The following is a 5,935-nucleotide window of genomic DNA, read 5'->3' as shown; positions in this document are numbered from 1 at the left end:
GGAGGTTTAGATTGGATATTGGGAAAAATTTCTTCACTGAAAGGGTTATCAAGTATTGGAACAGGCTGCCCAGGGAAGTAGATGAGTCACCATCCCTGGAGGTATTTAAAAGACTGTAGACTTGGTGCTTAGGGACATGGGTTAGTGGTGGACTTGGCAGTGTTAGGTTTACGGTTGGGCTCAGTAACCTTAAAGGTCTTTTCCAACCTAAACTATTCTATGATTCTATCCTCCTTCCTTCTCAAAAAAAAAAAAAACCAAACAGAAACAAATCAAGCAAACAGCAGTACCATCAAGTTGTGTATTAAATGAACCTAAGTAACCATGTAATTATTCTCACTCTATTGCTGCTGCTCTTTATTGCTCTCACTTATTGTGTCATCTTTCATATTGTAAGACTGTAGGCTCCTTGGGGAAGGGACCGCATCATTTATTTTCTCTTTGAAGTACCTTCACCACCTCAGGCACTTTACAAGTAACAAATAATAATAATAACCATTAATCAGGTAATGGGATCAGTAGAAAGCACCAGTCATTGACAATTAAAATCTTAACAACAGTAGGCAGGTTCCTACTTCAGAATTTAGAAAGTCTTTTCTTTCTGCTCCTTTCTAATTAAGAAGCCGACTTACTTTATCCAACACAAAATACAGGACCTCTCAAACCGCCTTTGTTTGCTTTTACTTTTATTTTTTTTTCCTTCAGACTGAAAGAATGAGTGAAATCTACAATCCCTACATTTAAGTCGTCCATGGATGAAAATATGTGTCTCTTTTCTGATCATTCCAAATAGCAAAGGTGATTAAAACTGAGGTTATTGGTTCAGTTGAGAGCGCACTGAAATTGCTAGAGCTGAAGGTCTACGTTATCAGAGGAGGTAAAGGAATTTGATTTCATTAGTTGCTATTGAAATACAATGAGTTTTCAGCACCTAACTAGTATAATCAAGGATGACTGAATCCAAGATGACACAGCATTTCCACGCAGCTGGTAGCAAGAGGTATTTTTATACTGTGGCTTATCTGCACAGTTGGAAACAGACAAATGAAGTCCTTTTTTCTCCTTTTTGAGTCTTTGCTCACAAAGGTAAAAAAAAATGTTTTCAATAGTATTTCTAAACGACCAGTTGATATTAAGACGTTTTTTCCCCTGACTTGTAATGACTAAGCATACAGTGTATTTCTGCTTATTATCCATTAACATCTTACTCTATTTTGTATCTATATCCAAAGCTTTCATATAATTATTCTTTACAGCTTTAATTATAGCAAGACACCATATAATGTTGATGAAAGGCCTTTAATTTTAGTTCTAAGACTTAGAAGAATTTCCAGAATAAATTGTGGAAAGATGTTCTCTTTATTACAACAAATAAAGTGTCTTAATTGAAAATATTGATAGAGACACACTTTAGGCACAGATCGTTATGTAATTCTAGTGAATACATCAGTTTAATCTCTGAACACTTCCCATTTTCTCCAATATCCATTTTTCTTCTTCCTCAGTTCTATCATTCTGCATAATTTAAAGGTTCATTCTACCTAGTTTTAGCTGACTGTCTTCTCCCCCTGACTCTCCTATTCATATTTTAATACTAAATATTCATATATATTAATATTTGTATTTCCTACACTAAATAAATCAGATACTGAAATACTTGCATGAACTTACCTTTTCTATATACCTTCCTATCTACTAATTGGCCCTAAACTAAGGTCATACCCCTTTTTTTCCTAGTTTTATATGTAAGCTCATAAAAGGTATATGCACATAGCTTCTATATATTTATATATCAATAGATAAAACCTAAATGGTATATATAAGTTATTTATGAAAACTCATTTCTCCAGAATGCCAAGGTTTACAGGAGATAAGTAAAAAATAAAACAAGTGAGCGAGGTGGGGAGGATGATGATAAGTAAAATTCATTTATACACATATATTTATACACTTATATAACAATTCCCATAGAGATACAGATATCTCATATGCTCTATTCTTGCTCTTTTTTTAATTATTATTCTTGTCCAGTAACTCATTTATAAATTGGATTATAACCTCTTTGGGACAGAAGCCATGTTTTATTTCTACTGTGAAACACACAGCATACCTTTGGGGATTTGACACTAGACCCCAACATGGATGGCTTCATTTCCATGCTTCATATTTCATGTGCTGTCCCAGCATTTCTTCCCACAGCATGTAACTTGGAGCAAGATGCTATTTTCTATGTCTTTTTTCCACTTGCCAACACAGCTGCCAGAAGGTTTGGTTAAAGCATGTGGTAGCATAGTTGTGATATTTTAAATAATACAAAATGACAGGACAAGGGGTAATGGTTTTAAATTGGAAGAGGGGAGATTTAGATTAGATATTAGGAGGAAATTCTTTAATGCGAGGGTGGTGAGACACTGGAACAGGTTGCCCAGGGAGGTTATGGATGCCCCATCCCTGGAAGTGTTTAAGGCCAGGCTGGATGGGGCTTTGAGCAACCTGCTCTAGTGGGAGGTGTCCCTGCCCCTGGCAGGGGGGTTGGAACTCGATGATCTTTAAGGTCCCTTCCAACTCTAACCATTCTATGATTCTATGAAAATGGATAAGAGCAGTCACAAAGCCCTCTCTCAGGAATTTTATAAAAACTTAGAATTACAGTCTGTACATGGGGATCCTGGAGGGTATCCCCTTTGCCACCATGTGATAGTGCTTGTGCCATTCAATTTTTTTGATGTTACCTGTGAGACTATGTGGATTAACAGGCTTTCATTCTGCCCTGCTCTTGTTCTTTGTGCTGAGTGAAATGACTGAAAGCACTCACATTCAATTTTATAGTCATTAGAAGAACTTCTTTCTTCCATTCACCACAAAATATGTGTGAAGTGTGGAAGGAGGTGGTGGAGGTGTGTTTTTTGGTTGCTTTCCCCAAAGGTAGCATGTGGATCATGGATAAGAAGTTATTTATAAACTAACTGGTACAGCAGGACTGGATGTAGACTTATGGAAAGAAGCAAATGGGGAAGGGTTATCCAGAAACATAGCTTTGCTTCTATTATTTGAGAGGGATCACACTTTTGGCAATTGGTGCTTATGGAAAAAATGATGGGAATAATGCTCAGTTAATGCATTGCCTGCACTGTAACCCTGAATTACTATGTATCTCATAATGTTATGCTTGATATTTGCTGTTTTCCTTTTCTACCACTGGACCCTAAGCAATTGTTATGACACATCCTGTGGTGTATGTTGGCACTCAGCCGCTAAAGACTCTGCATCCACCACATTATCACTACAGTGTTGGGAGTGTGCTGTAACTCTTCTGTGATCAAGCCTGATAACTGATAGTGTTCTTGCCTACTGGTTGTGGTATACACTTGCCCCTTTCTCCATTAACCCACACACCAAGTAGCTAAACCATGACATTATTTGAAAATAAGAAATGCCTTTCTTTCAACTGAACAAATGCTGGTTGTTTTTTTTTTTATTTTGTTATGCTGCTTGAGCTTGATATATTATGGGGATTCAGTAGCATTTGATTTACAACATTACAGCCAGGACTCTTATTGCTAACATTAAGTGATGCATTTGCAGGCACTGGTTTCATATACATTGCACTGCAGCACTGCACCCTTTGGTTGTGACAGATTTTTGTGCTATGCTACTCAATTATCGGGCATATATTGAGCAAAATCACTGAGCCAGGTTTTATAAATTCATAGCTGACGATTACATTTCTCTACACAGCCTCATCTGCAGAGTCTCGTGTATTGCAGTTCACTCTCTTTAGCCAGCGTGTGCCTCTAATAATTGGTTTTCTTCTGGCATCATCTCTGGAGCTAGTGTTGAGTGGGAGTGAGGAGCAGACTGTTCTTGTCCTTTCATGTGGGAGGAGATACTGTGATTTCAGACACAACCCTGGCTGTTAGCTTCTGAACTGCCTAAGCTCTTGATTCTTCCCATAGTCTTTAAATAAGGACTATGTTCTGAGTTTATGACTGTCAGTTACTTCACTGCCTGTTGCATTGTGTGGACCAGTGCTACCAGGGATCTTGCGCTCAGCCCTGTCTGCGGAGGATGAGGTCACTTTTTGTGTGACTTTTTTTGATCATACAGCTGGATCCAGGGGAGAAGTAGCGACTGTGGGGAGGAAAAGGGAGGTGACAAAATGCCCATTGGATTGTCAGTTGGTAGAAGATTAATCTTAGTATTTGCCTCTTTTGGCTAGCAAACTAAGGGCTAAATAAAGTTTACTCATGCCTGTCCTTTGAAGGTGATTTCCCCTGCCTGCCTCTGTACTGGAGTGCTATCTGCAAAAATGTGGCCCGCCTCTTTACCTGAAAGGGGACTTTGACATTATCTTTATGGACCCTGACTCTGTACAGTGGCCTTGTAATTTCTTGTTCACTAGAGGAATATTTGTCCTGCCAATCCTGCAACCATTCTCATTCCTTCAATATATTCATTCAATATTTCATTTGAGTGTATTCTTCCCGTGAATGTTTGATCCCAACACGCATTTATTAGATGATGTCTTCAGCCAGATGCCAGGGAATGAGGCACCTTTCAGCATGTTTGGTACATCCTTTTCTGTAAGACTGCAACGTATACTGGGAATGAGAAAGTGTCAGAACATGGAGGAATTCTCCTTTCCTCCTGCTTCTTGTGTTCAGCTGCTGTTCTAAGATGTACCAAGATCCCAAATGCCCTAAAGATCTGTCATTTAGCTATAGCTCATCTGGTAGGTCTTAGAATATTAGCTAGTGTAGGGTAACCTTAAAAATAATTTCATATCAATACAGATAGCAGCTTAGCAAGGCATAATAAGAATGATGGAAAATATAAGAACAGATTGACTTTAGTTATGGTTAAGCAACTGGGACATGTTAGAAGAGTCGCAAATGAGAAATGAGACAGACAGAGGTCAACAGACCAGCTCAGTTAAACATCAAACAGCTTAATTTTTTAATAGAATAACGTGGCTGAGCAATAGATGTTTGCCTTACACAAATTAGAATAACTTCATATTAATAATATCCAATTATTTCTCATAGACTAATACAATTTTGTATTAGCAATAAGATAATAATTGAGGGGTTTACACCAAGATACTGTTCCCCTGTTGCAGAACTTGTATTCATGCCAAAGCTCCCATCTGTAGATGTCCTGAGAACATTATTAGAATACAGTCTTTGAAGTTAGGGAAATTTGACAAAATTTCAACCCCAATATATTGGTCACATTTTAATGGTCTTCACAATAAAATATAAAGATTTGAGCATAATAATCTAAGGAGTTTTTTTTTTTCTTATAAACTATTGCTGTAATCACAGATTTCATAAGCTGTTTTATGTATCTATAATAATATATAAAATTTGTTTTCTCTAAATGACGTTATTTATTTTTTTGTTCTGCACTTCAGATTTTAAATTTAAAAGAAAAATTTGGGGGGTGGGGGAGAGGGCAAGGAGAGGGGTGTGTTTATTATTTTGCCTGTCTGTTTTTCCTAGGTAAGTTCCTTAGATTCCCTGGACTCCCAACTTGTGTCTGACTGTCAGTAGTACCCTTGGGTGCTGATATTGTTTGGTCTTTTTGCTTATTTAGCAAGTCCCTTTTCAGTGATAAACTCAGTGACTACTCATCAGTTACTGACAGATTTGGCAACAGTAGGCGGAGCCCTGCTTGAGTGTCATCTTCACCTTGACAGTGGATGTCTCCAAGAAAGAGCCATTTTGAGCAAGTATTTTCATTCCCCGATTGCCCTGAGGGTTCAGTCACAGAGATGTGACAACAAGGTTTTGCTTGGGGTTCATTTTCAGTTTGCACTCACTTGTTCCTATGCTAGTACTACATTATATTCCTTTCTGGTTTTAATACCTTTTAAAGAACCTGCAGCTTTTGCTTATATTTATGTTGCTGCAGGGTGACCCTGTTCTGCAGACAA

The sequence above is a fragment of the Numenius arquata genome, chromosome 1, assembly GCF_964106895.1.
Source record: "Numenius arquata chromosome 1, bNumArq3.hap1.1, whole genome shotgun sequence".
NCBI classification, from domain to species: Eukaryota; Metazoa; Chordata; class Aves; order Charadriiformes; family Scolopacidae; genus Numenius; species Numenius arquata.
The sequence above is the reverse complement of the archived record's forward strand: the minus strand, read 5'-3'. Positions refer to the sequence as shown.